This window comes from Balaenoptera borealis (genome assembly GCF_965194805.1).
Source record: "Balaenoptera borealis genome assembly, chromosome: 19".
NCBI classification, from domain to species: Eukaryota; Metazoa; Chordata; class Mammalia; order Artiodactyla; family Balaenopteridae; genus Balaenoptera; species Balaenoptera borealis.
The window spans coordinates 60,315,309-60,328,254 of NC_138878.1; the positions used below are offsets into that span (position 1 = coordinate 60,315,309).

At 47.7% G+C, this 12,946-nt stretch overlaps 1 long non-coding RNA gene across 2 annotated transcripts; it reads left to right on the plus strand.

The window, feature by feature from the left end:
- The first annotated feature begins 1,728 nt into the window (after positions 1 to 1,728).
- On the plus strand, positions 1,729 to 12,715 carry LOC309617441. 2 transcript variants are annotated; one of them, XR_014238002.1, is made up of 2 exons: positions 1,729 to 4,818; positions 5,886 to 12,715. It is a non-coding gene; the product is annotated as an uncharacterized lncRNA (long non-coding RNA). The 2 variants fall into 2 exon arrangements; XR_014238003.1 differs by lacking the exon at positions 1,729 to 4,818 and adding an exon at positions 4,826 to 5,790.
- Positions 12,716 to 12,946: the final 231 nt, after the last annotated feature.

The following is a 12,946-nucleotide window of genomic DNA, read 5'->3' on the forward strand; positions in this document are numbered from 1 at the left end:
AATCCACTTCCCCCTAGGTACACAATTTGCAATTCATCCATTAAAAATTATAATTCAGTTTAATGACTGTGCTAATGCTTTTGCTTTCACCAGATATTTCCCCCTTTTTTTAATTATTAAAAATTAAAAATTAATTAAAAATTTCAAACCTACAAAAAAGTTTAAAGGATTTTAGAGTGAACATCCATAGACCCACCACCTAGTGTCTACAATTATTTCACGGTACTTCTATATAAAATTTCTATCCATTTATCTATCTCTCTAGCCATCCACCCATTTACCTCCTTTTGATGCATGTCAAAGTTGCAGATACCAACGCACTTCCCTCTAAACACTTCAGTATGTATGCATTTATTAATCAGAGTTCAATATTTCTACGTGGTCCTCTTAGTTCCCTGACCAGGGACTGAACCCACGCCCTGGGCAGTGAAAGCACGGACTCCTAACCACTGGACCGCCAGGGAATTCCCTGTCTGCAGTCCTCTTTTTCACAAAATGCACAAACCGTAAGTGACATCTGCTGATTTTTGACAAATGCATATGCCTGATTCCACTGGAATCTCCATAACTGCTTGGTGAGGTTGGGCCCACTATTCTACCCATTCTCCAGATGGGCAAAAGTGGGGCTTATGGCAAGAGGAAGTCACTCACCTTGAGGCCACACCTGGGGAGGCTGGGAGTTGCAAGCCTGCCTCTCAAGGCCCTAACCTTAAAGGGAATCAGCTGTGATTGGCTACTCCTCCTGGCAATGTTGAAATCCTAATTCCTTCCCCACCTGGCCCGTTCTCTGCTAACATATCAGGTGTTCACACTTGCTCAAAGAAGATCGATAGTGATCATCTCAGAGGCTTCCTTCTGAAGCAGCTGTGGGGCCTTAGGCAAGTCACCGCCTCTAGGAGCCTGTTTCCACATCTGTAAAATGGGAAGAATAATAGTAGCTCAGACCTCCTTGGGTGCTGAAGAGCAAATGAGATCCCATGTTCAAAGCATTTAGACAGGGTATAGGTTAGCCCTTAATAAAGTTAACTACTACTACTACTGTTGTTGTTATTGTCATTATTATTGAAGAACATGGTTTGGGCCCCAACCAGCTCCAGACACTGCTGGGCATTGGTCACTTGGTCACTGCCAGCCCTAGCCCTAGACCTGCTTGGGAAGGAGCTTTGAGAGCTTGTGATGACATCCTGCAGGATCTGAGGGGCCAGGCCGAGCTGAGAATTTGCCCAGGATCTGATGGACCTACCACCCAGGCACCAGTGGCCTTGCAGACCTCCTTCCTGTGTCTCCCGGCCACTCTCCCCTCCCAAATTCTCCCAGCTTCCATGCCACCTACTTCAGAAAGCCCCCATTCCCCATTCCACCCTCCAAGTCTGAAGTCATATTCATTCAACAAACTCACGTTAAACTCCCACGTGCTCGGCTCTGCGCTAGACACCGAGAACATGGGCACTAAAGCCACACAGACATTGGTTCGAATCCTTGCGCCACTTACCAGCTAAGCATCAGGTTCTTCATTTGTCCTAGAGTCAGTGTGAGCGTAAGTTTGATGGTGCACACGGTGACCCTCAATCAAAACACGAGCGGACAATTCCTGAGCACTCTATTCCCTCCACAAATATTCCTCGGGCCCTTACTAAGGGCCAACTGCTGTTTAAGGTTCTGGGGATTCCACAGTGAGAAAAAAATTAAAAATAAAAACCCAGGAACTATAGTCACTATCTTTTTTTTTTTTTTTTTGGCCATGCCGCCGTGGCTTGCAGGATCTTAGTTCCCCGACCGGGGGTTGAACCCGGGCCCTGGCAGTGAAAGCGCCAAGTCCTAACCACTGGACCACCAGGGAATCCCCTCAATATCTTATAATAACCTATAATGGAAAAGAATATGAAAAAGAATGTTTGTGTATATATATATATATATGTGTGTGTGTGTATATATATATATCTGAATCACTTTGTTGTACGCCGGAAACTAACACGACATTGTTAAGTCAACTATACTTCAATACCAAAAATTTTTTAATAAAATAAAAAAAATAAAAACTCAGACAAAACTCCTTGCCAGCAGTCTAGTGAAGAGAGACAAGGAAATGAACTCGGGCTGTCAGGTGGAATAAGAGCTGGAGAAAAGGAAACTGCTGCACAGCAGAGAGACAGGGAGCAGTTAGGGTGGACCACTCTGAGGAGGTGACATTTGCGATGAGACCAGAATGACAAGAAGGAGCCCACCGGGACAATCTGGGAAGAACTTTCTAGTGAAAGGGAAGATCAGGTGCAAAGCTCTAAAGCAGCAGAAGAGGCTTCCGACCCTGTCTCAAGTAATGTCAAAAGTTATCATATCTTCACTAATCTTTGCGATCAATCCTGTTTTAGTGACTTGGAAGCAGACGGGATAATGAGGTTTGTTGTGGCCTAACCCCAACCTGGGCAGGGATTTGAACTCAGGTGTCTCTGCGTCCTCAACACTTACCTGACACCCCAGCTACCCTGCAATTGGCTCCTCCCCAAGCAGGGACATTTCCTTCAAGGGACCATCGTTTATTCTGATCAGTGTTGGGCCCTATGTTGGGAGGTGCAGGTACCCAGCAATGATCAAGACAGTCCTGGCCCTATCCTCCAGGGAAGCACAGTCCAGAGGGGGTGACAGACCCATCCTCAGACAGTGACAACACAGAGTGAGGGGGCTGGGATGAAGGAGCCCAGAAGGGATGCTTGACCAGGACTGGGAGGGCTTCCTGGAAGAAGCGGTATCCCAGTTGGGATAGGGAGGGTTTGGACCAAGCCCAGGGAAAGAGTATTATTCCAGGTAAAGGGACAAGTACATGCACAGTCTCAGAGTTGAGAAGGGCCTGGAATGTTTGAAAGCACAGATCTAATCTAGTAACCCCAGTGACTTCCCTGGGGATAAAGTCCAAACTCTTTAGCCAGGCATCTGTCTATTCAGTATTGCATTCCTTCAATCATTCAACAGACCACGTCTAGTGAACAGAATGCTGAGAGGCATCAAATAGAATGAGACAGATGGGGAACTGGGTGGAGGGCAGGTTTCAGTACCAAATCAGGTGGTCAGGAGATATTGCTAAGGGACTTCCCTGGTGGCGCAGTGGTTAAGAATCCACCTGCCAATGTAAGGGACATGGGTTCAAGCCCTGGTCCGGGAGGGTCCCACATGCGGTGGAGCAACTGAGCCCGTGCGCCACAGCTACTGGGCCTGCGCTCTAGAGCCTGCGAGCCACAACTGCTGAAGTCCGCGCACCTAGAGCCCATGCTCAGCAATGGGAGAGGCTATTGCAATGGGAAGCCAGTGCACCGCAGCGAAGAGTGGCCCCAGCTCGCCGCAACTGGAGAAAGCCTGAGTGCAACAACGAAGACCCAATGCAGCCAAAAATTAATTAATTAATTAATTAAGAAATATTGCTAAGGAGGTAAAGGCAAGGTGCGGAGTGGGGCGGGGGGGGGAATATAGGACAGGGCACCCTATCACCTGTGGGAAAAAACAATAAACAACATTAAAAAAATAATATATATATATATAGATATATATATATATATATATATAACAACCTCTGTTTCAAATGCATTGATTATCTCTGCAAGAATTCACAGAAACTGGGCTTCCCTGGTGGCGCAGTGGTTAAGAATCCGCCTGCCAATGCAGGGGACACGGGTTCGAGCCCTGGTCCGGGAAGATCCCACATGCCGCGGAGCAACTAAGCCCGTGCGCCACAACTACTGAGCTTGCGCTCTAGAGCCTGTGAGCCACAAATACCAAGCCTGAGTGCCACAACTACTCAAGCCCGCGCGCCTAGAGCCTGTGCTCCGCAACAAGAGAAGCCACCGCAATGAGAAGCCCGCGCACCACAGTGAATAGTAGCCCCCTATTCCCACAACTAGAGAAAGCCTGTGCGCAGCAATGAAGACCCATTGCAGCCAAAAATAAATAAATAAATATTAAAAAAAAAAAAAAAAGAATTCACAGAAACTGCTCAGAATGGGAGCTTTCAGGAAGGAAATCTGTGGTTTTTCTGTTCAGCACTGGCACCCCGAAACTGTCTTCTTGTCTCATGGCTTAGCAGCTCAATGACCTCAGGCAAGTCACTCAATCCTCCAGCCTCAGTTTGCTTGACCGTGAAATAGGGATAAAGGGTAGCATCTGCCTCCGGGGTCATGGAGGGTGAACCAAGTTCATGTGTATAAAACGCTTTGGTTGGTGCCTGGCAAATCACAGCCTCATGGTATTTTAAGCTGTGATGAGATCAACATTATACCTAAGGGTGAAAGTAAAAAAGGCCTCTTCCTCGAGTTCCCACAGACTCACAGGCTGGTGCTCCTCCCCAGGAATGTTCAGGCCCCAGGGACCACTGAGCAAAGGAGCCTGAGAGGCCCCAGTTGGGACCCGGCAGCAGGTGGCCAGGCGGGGGGCCAGCAAGCTCCTGGCACCCCTCCTGGTGATCAGGGCCCCCAGGGATGCGGAAGTGGCCATGTTGCCAGTTGGGCGACATGGGTGTGGGCCAGGCTTAGTTTAGTCACTGCCCACCTACAGGGGTGCCAGACAGGGAGGAGAGGGAGGGAGAAGCCTCCAGGACTCAGGGGACCCTAGAATCCCAGAACCTTCGGGAAGTGCGGGGTGGGTCCGGGCCAAGAGGGCAAGGTTTGAGGGTTTGGTTCAGGATTGGCCATGCATGTCCCACCCCCTGCCCTCCTCAGGCTTGGAGAGAGAACTAGACCAACTGGTCTCAGCCAGCTTTCTTCCCAATCAGCCAAACCTCCTACCCAGATTCAGATTTCATCATCAGAAAAAAAAAAAGACTCCAGGAAGGAGGTAAGAGGGTCCAGGAGGAGGCTGGGCTGAGCGGTGGGAATCTGAACCCCACAGAGCAAGAAGGCCCTTCCTGGCCTCAGTTTGCAGCCTGTGAAAAGGGTATTGTTGTGAATGGTGTCCTCCCTGAGAGGACCGAGTGTCTGACAGCAGGAGGGATTGAGTAAACTCCAGGGCTTCAGCCTTCTCCATCAGACCTGTAAACAGGCCTCTCCTCTCAAATTTGCATTCATGCATTCACCAAACCTTTTCTGAGTACCTATTGTGTGCCCAGCCCTGTGCTGAGTGGTACTGGGGACCCAGCAGTGGCCGAGACGAGCCTTGCTCCCACCTTCCCAGGTTCATGGGTCAGCAGGACAGACAGACAGTGATGATGCAGAGTGAGTAGGGCTAGAATGGAGGAGCTCCGAGGGGAAACGCAGCTTGGGAAGTGGGGTCAGGGAAGGTTCCCTGGAGGAGGGCGCATCTGAGCTGAATTTGGAAGGATGTCAGAGCCAGCCAGTGAAGGGAGGAGGAAAAGGGAAGGTATGGGCAGAGGACACAGCAACTGCAAAGACCTGCAGATGAGAAATTTATGAAACGAAGAATAGTTCCATTTGGTCACAGTGGAAATTGGGGAAAACTGCTGTGAGATGAAGTTGGAACGGTGAGCTAGATCGGGTAGACAGCAATAAAAAGACTGAAGTTAAAATCATTCATTTAGGGACTTCCCTGTAGGTCCAGCGGTTAAGACTCCACGCTCCCAATGCAGGGGGCCCGGGTTTGATCCCTGGTCAGGGAATTAAGATCCCATATACCCGCAACTAAGCCCGCGCGCCGCAGCTAGAGGAGCCCGCGTGGCGCAACGAAGACCCGGCACGGCCTAAATAAATAAATAAATAATAAATAGAAATTTAAAAAATCATTCATTTAACACATCTTACCTAAGCGCCCGGCTCTGTGCTGCAGCCTGCCGGGGTCTCTGCGGTGGCCAAGGTGGGTTCTGCACTATCCTCATGGAGTTTATCACCTATGTCACTGTTTCTTAAATTTCCCAAGTCTCACAGCTCCCATTGTCTGTTAAAATGCAGATTCCTGGGCTCCAAGGCTACCTTCCAAAGGGAGGCAAGTACAATCCCACCAGGTGCCCAGAAGGAGAGGAGGAGGGGAGTATCAGTGAACAGCCCTGAAGACATCGCACCTGCTGATTCTAGAATTCTGCTCCTTTGATTGGAGTCCGAGTGTTCTTAGCACAACCTGGACATCTATATTTTCCAACCTCAGGTGTCAACCGATTAGTAGGGCATGAAATAAAGTAGTGAGTCCTAAGCAGTTAATTTTTTAAAATGTCAAATAGAGCATATTGTACAAGTAATTATTGTATCGTGACATTGTAATTTACGTGTGTGTGTGCACACCTGTTCATACACATACTGTGTTGCAAGCAAAATATACCTTCTATTGTGTATCAACTGTCTCAAATTCAAAACAGTTTGAAAAACAGTGGTCTGTGGACCCCTGCGTGATCTGCCCCCTCCTTAAATTTTTAGTCCTCTTTTTCTCATATGCCTTTCTCCTCACTTAACCAAGATCTTCACATTTCCACTCAGGAATCCCCTGAGTTTTCAAGACCCTGAGGCTGGCTCAGGTGTCCCTCTAGGCTCCTCCAGCCCCTTGGATGCCCCCATCCCAGCCCTGCCCACTCTGGGTGGTCACTATCTGGGGATGGGTCTGTGCCCTCCCTTGGGCCAGGGATGGGAACCGTCACAACCACCGCTGAGTCCCCCCAGCATTGCCCTGCATGGGGCTAGGCACACAGTAGGGACTCTGGGAATGTGGGTTGAGTTTTTTAGAAACAGGAAGGAAAGGAGGAAGTGGAACCCTTGGGTCCATCAGGGCCAAGAATCATGGGAACTTCATGCATTCTGGCCTGGCTGGGAAGCTGCAGCCTGGGGGGACTGGAGACTGGCCCAGACCTTCCCTTCCTACATTTCTAATTATTTATTTAAAAGTTGGCTTGTCTGGGCTGCTCTGCCCCGCCTCCCCCAGTTGCAGGCTGTCCAGCCCCTGTGGCTTGTGGTACAACGTGTAACTCGGGTTTCTTGAGGCCCAGCGTGGGTGTGTCTGGCGCTGCCCTCCACACCTCCCCCCAGATCCAGCCAAGGCCATAAGAGCTGTTTTCCAAGGCAGTTGCCCCTGTCACCACTCCAGGTCCTGCCGTGGGACCCCAGAGGTGTCCAGGGGCTTGGGTGACCTGGAGAGAAAGACATCTAATGCTTCCAGGGAGACAGGATAGGATAATGGGCAAGGGCATGGGGGTAGGGCCAGAGAGGTGAGCCCTCCCACTTCTTAGCTGACCTTGGACAAAGGATTCCACCTCTGAGCCTCAGGTCCTCATGTCTGAAACAGGATGAAGGTAGTTTCTACCCCAGAGGTGGCAGGGGAATGAAACGAAACCACATGACAAAAGCCCTTAGCATGGGTCTGGACAATGTAATAAGAGCCGGTATATTGGGGAGGCTTTTATTCCTATGATCATTAGCGTTTCCCTTTAGAGAGCCCTGGTCAGAGGCGAGCCAGGCCCCGTACAAGGGGGAGGCCGAGGGGACGCAGGCCTGCCCTGGGGGTGTGAAGGACGAGGCTGGGCAGGAGCCAGTTCTGAGGGCAGATAGTCACACAGCGTGTTCCTGGGACTGTGTGGGCACCGGCTCTGAGGGCGGCTGGCCTGAAGGACTAGGACGTTGTGAGTCTGCAGACAATTCCCACCTCTGACTGCCTGGGGCTCGAGACCTGGAGAGTGCGGCCTGGGCCCATGAAATCTGAGGACATGTTAGAAACCTGTGGGTCCAGGGAATTCCCTGGCGGTCCAGTGGTTAGGACTCAGCGCTTCCACTGCCGTGGCCCAGGGTTCAATCCCTGGTTGGGGAACTGAGATCCCCCGCAAGCTTGGCGGCGTGGCCAAAACAAACAAACAAAAAAACAGAGAAAAAAGAAAAGGGGTCCAATCCCCTCTTGGTACAGACAAGGAAACTGAGTTCCAAAGACCCACAGCAAATTATTGCAAGAGCCAGGGGAGGAGCCGTGAGCCATGCCAGCTAAGGCCCCTGGGGGGGGTCGGGTATCAGGCCTGGAAGAGAGAAGGGCCCAAACCATCCAGGATAACAAAGCCTCAAGGTCTCACAGCCTGAGAAGGACATCAGGCTACATTCCATCCAACTTTCTTTTTTCAAAGTACCCATGAAGGGCTTCCCTGGTGGTGCAGTGGTTAAGAATCCGCCTGCCAATGCAGGGGACACGGGTTTGAGCCCTGGTCCGGGAAGATCCCACATGCCACGGAGCAGCTAAGCCTGTGTGCCACAGCCTGCGAGCCTGTGCTCTAGATACTGCGGGCCACAACAACTGAGTGTGCATGCCACAACTACTGAAGCCTGTATGCCTAGAGCCCGTGCTCCACAACAAGAGAAGCTACCGTAATGAGAAGCCCGTGCACTGCAATGAAGAGTAGCCCCGCTCGCCACAACTAGAGAAAGCCCACGCGCAGCAACGAAGACCCAACACAGCCAAAAATTAATTAATTTATTTATTAATTTAAAAAACAAAATTAAAGTACCAATGTAAAAGAATTTTTGAGTTGAAATTCACACAAAAATTAACGATATTAAAGTGTATGACTCAGTGGCATTTAGTACATTCACAACATTGTGCAATCATCACTTCCGCGTAGTTCCAAATCATTCTCATCATTTTCCCAAAGGAAACCCCACACCCATTCAGCAGTCACTCCCTAACCCTTCCCCACAGATCCTGGCAGCCATTAATCTGCTTTCTGTCTCTATGGATTTGCCTATTCTGGACATTCATACAAATGGAATCATACAATATGGGACTGTGATAGTCTGAGTGTTTGTGTCCTCCGCCCCAATTCGTATGTTGGAACCTACATTGCAGCACTATTTACAATAGCCAAGACATGGAAGCAACCTAAATGTCCATCAACAGATGAATGGATAAAGAAGAATGAGATATTACTCAGCCATAAAAAAAATGAACTAATACTACTTGCAGCAACATGGATGGACTTAGAGATTATCATTCTAAGTGAAGTGAGCCAGACAGAGAAAGACAAATATCATATGATATCGTTTATATGTGGAATCTTAAAAAAAAAATGATATAAGTGAACTTATATACAAAAAAGAAATGAACCCACAGACATAGAAAACAAACTTATGGTTACCAAAGGGGAAAGGGGTAGGGGTAAATTAGGAGTTTGGGATTAACATATACACACCACTATATACAAAATAGATAACCAACAAGGACCTACTGTATAGCACAGGGAACTATACTCAATATTTTGTAATAACCTATAAGGGAAAAGAATCTGGAAAAAAAATAGATATATAGGTACGTAAAAAAAAAAAGCAAAAAACCTAACTCCCCAGGGTGATGGTATTAGGAAGTGGGGCCTTTGGGAGGTGGTTAGGTCATGAGGGTGGAGCCCTCAAGATTGGGATTAGTGCCCTTATAAAAGGGGCTCCCAAGACATCCCTCGCCCCTTCTGCCCATGTGAGGATACAATGAGAAGTCTACAACCCAGAAGAGCGCCCTCACCCAACCATTTACCCTGATCTTGGAGTTCCAGCTTCCAGAACTGTGAGAACTACATTTGTGTTATTCATAAGCCACCCCATCTGTGGTATTTTGTTATAGTAGCAGCCTGAACAAGCTAAGGCAGTCACCTTTTGCATCTGGCTTATTTCACTGGGCAATCCACCCAATATTTTGATTTAACAATAATAACTAACATTTATTGAACACTTAACTATATCCCAGGTACTACCCCAAGGGCTGTGCATGTATTAACCTACCTGAGCCTCTCAATAAGCAGGCGTGTGGGGTTCTTTTATTGTCCTCATTTTATAGTTCAATAAACAGCGGTACAGAGAACTCACACAGCTGGTAAGTGGTAGAGTCAGGCTTTTCTCTCTCCTTTTTATTTTTATTATTTTTTTTAGCACCGTCAGCCTGTTTTTTTTGCTTGTTTGTTTTGGCCGAGCCGCACAGCATGTGGGATCTTAGTTCCCCGACCAGGGATTGAATCCGTGCCCCTGCAGTGGAAGCGCGGAGTCTTAACCACTGGACCACCAGGGAAGTCCCAGCCTCATTATTTTTGTACTGTGGTAAAATATACATAACATGTTGCTGACACTTTTAAACATTTTGAAGCATACAATTCAGTGGCCTTGAGCACATTCATAGTGTTGTGCAAACATCACCACTATCTAGTTCTGAAACTTTGTCATCACCCCAGGATTTGAACCCAGGTTTTTTCTACCTCCAGAGCCCAAGCAGCTATTCCTACCCTGCCTCTCAGTTGAAGAATTTAGCATGGGGGCGAGAACTTATCTTCCCCTTGGAGTTCAGCCTGCAGGATGCTATGTGGCTATCGGGTTGTCCACTATGCCCAGCCAGGATCTAGGTTTACTAGCACCAGTTCTGGACTGTTTTCTCTGCCTGGAACCTTCCCTTCCACCTCCCAGCTCTTTGCCTCCTGTGACCATGAGGGGGATATCTAAAGGCAGGAGCTGCCAAAGGGTCCCAATGTGGAAGAGAACAGAACTGACAGGCCAAGACTGGCTTCATGGGATCGTCCGAGCTCCTGAAACCAGCTATGCCTGAAGCCAGCCAACTCGACGATTTTTTCACTCAGATGAGCCAATCAATTCCTGATTTTGCCGAAGACAGTTACACTGGGGTTTTCAGCCTCTTGAAACAAAAAGGGACATAACTGGGACTTCTCTGGCAGTCCAGTGGTTAGGACTTCGAGCTTCCACTGCAGGGGGCATGGGTTCAACCTCTGGGCGGGGAAGTAAGATTACACATGCCATGCGGCGCCGGCCAAAAAAAAAACAGGGACAGAACCAGTGGAGTGGGAGCTAGCCTGGTGATTAAGGTGCTGGGCAATAAGTTCCCAGAGAAGGGACAGGCATGAACAAACAAGAGTGGGTGGGGACATGGCCCATTTCAGGGGACAGACGGTAGATTATCAAGGTGGCTGCAATGTGGAATTTACGAGGGGTCACAGTGGGGTCATGGTGCAACCTTCCACTTGCAAAAAGAAAGGGACAAGCCCTGACGATGAGGGGTCTAGGCCTTGGGAGAACCTGCAGGCTTCGTCCTAGGAGTAGCAGGAGTCATCAGAGGGTTTAAGCAGCAGAGTGATACAATCAAATTTGCATCCTTATTAGAAGCCTCTGCACTCTGACCCATTTGCTGGTGGCTGTGGAAATTGGTACAGCGTCCATGGAAAGGCATTAGGCAACTGGCATTCACGTTAGATGGTCCCATGCCCTCTGACACAGCAGTTCTTCTTCAAGGGATTGATTCTACAATTACAGTCGCACACGTGGGAAATCAGCGCTGTTTGTGTTTGCAAGAGACTGGATGCCAGCCAAGCACCCATCAGGAAGGGACCAGCAAAATACGTTATGACCCATCCATGCATCGGAATACTATGCAGCTTTACAAAAGAGTAAGCCAGATCTATATGCATTTCAGTGGTGTGTTGGTAAATGTTTAACCGTCGGCTCTTTGGGGGAGAAAACAGTCCTGATTTGTAGCGTTTGTCAACGTCTGTGGTGTAAAATACTCCCATCACGGCTGATTTTAAGCTACCAATGTGACTTCACTGAACGCAGAGTTGGAAGATATCCTCAATACCTCACCATGATGTGGGATTTTCATAACCTCTAGAACACAGATAGCATTAAAATGTAGTAGAATAATTAGGAAGTGATTAATTGACTACTTCTCATCGTTTTGTGTAATAGAATGTATTCAGTTGTAAGTTTGTATGATTTAAGTTTTAGTAAAAGCTATGTTTAACAACAGGCTTGCAAAATTCCTGGAAGTTTAGCAATCAGCCCTCACAAACTGTTACAAGCCAGCCCCCGCACACCACTGAGACCGCTCCAAGATGAGACAGCACAGCCAATTTATGGACAAGGATCTACAGGACTGTATCTCACCCCCACACACAAACTCTCCGCCTTACTTACTCCTCTCCAGCCTGGATCTGGAACACTTCAGGCTCACACCCACCTCAGGGCCTTTGCACTTCCACTCTTCCTCTCACATAACCACATGACTCGCTTCCTTACCTCCTCCAGGCCTTTGCTCAAATGTCACCTTTATCAAGGCTTTCTCTGAGCATCCTGTAAAAAAATAGAAACCCTCCTGCCTCCTCAACACTCCAGCTTCTTTGACTGCTCTGTGTTTTATCAGCAGCACTGACTGTGCCATCTGACCTACTATGTAATGTTAAAATGTACTTGTCATTTTATTTATCGACTGTCTGTCTCCCCCACTAGAATGTCAGCTCCATGAAGGCAGGGAGTTTTGACTGTTTTCTTCTCTGCTGTATCCCCAGTGCCTAGAAGAGTGCCTGGCATATAGTAGGTGCTCAATAAATATTTGTTGACTCAACAAGTATACGCTTAAGGAAAAAAATAAAGCACAGACTATTTACAATAGCCAAGACAGGGAAGCAACCTAAGTGTCCATCAACAGATGAATGGATGAAGAAGACGTGGTATATATACACAATGGAGTACTACTCAGCCATAAACAAGAATGAAACAATGCCATTTGCAGCAACGTGGATGCACCTAGAGATTATCATACTTAGTGAAGTAAGTCAGACAGAGAAAGACAAATATCACATGACATCATTTATATGTGGAATCTAAAAAAAAAAAAAATGATACAAATGGGGAATTCCCTCGTGGTCCAGTGGTTAGGACTCAGCGCTTTCACTGCTGGCGCCTGGGTTCGATGCCTGGTTGTGGAACTACGATCCCACAAGCCACATGGTGCGGCCAAAAAAAAAAAAAAAATACAAATGAACTTATTTACAAAACAGAAACAGACTCACACATGGAAAGCAAATTTATGGTTTCCAAAGGGGAATGGGGGTGGGGTGAGGGACAAATCAGGAGTTTGGGATTAACAGATACATACTACTGTATATAATATAGATAAACAACAAGGACCTACTGTATAGCATAGGGAACTCTATTCAATATCTTGTATAATCTATAATGGAAAAGAATCTGAAAAGATATATATATATATATATACACACATATAT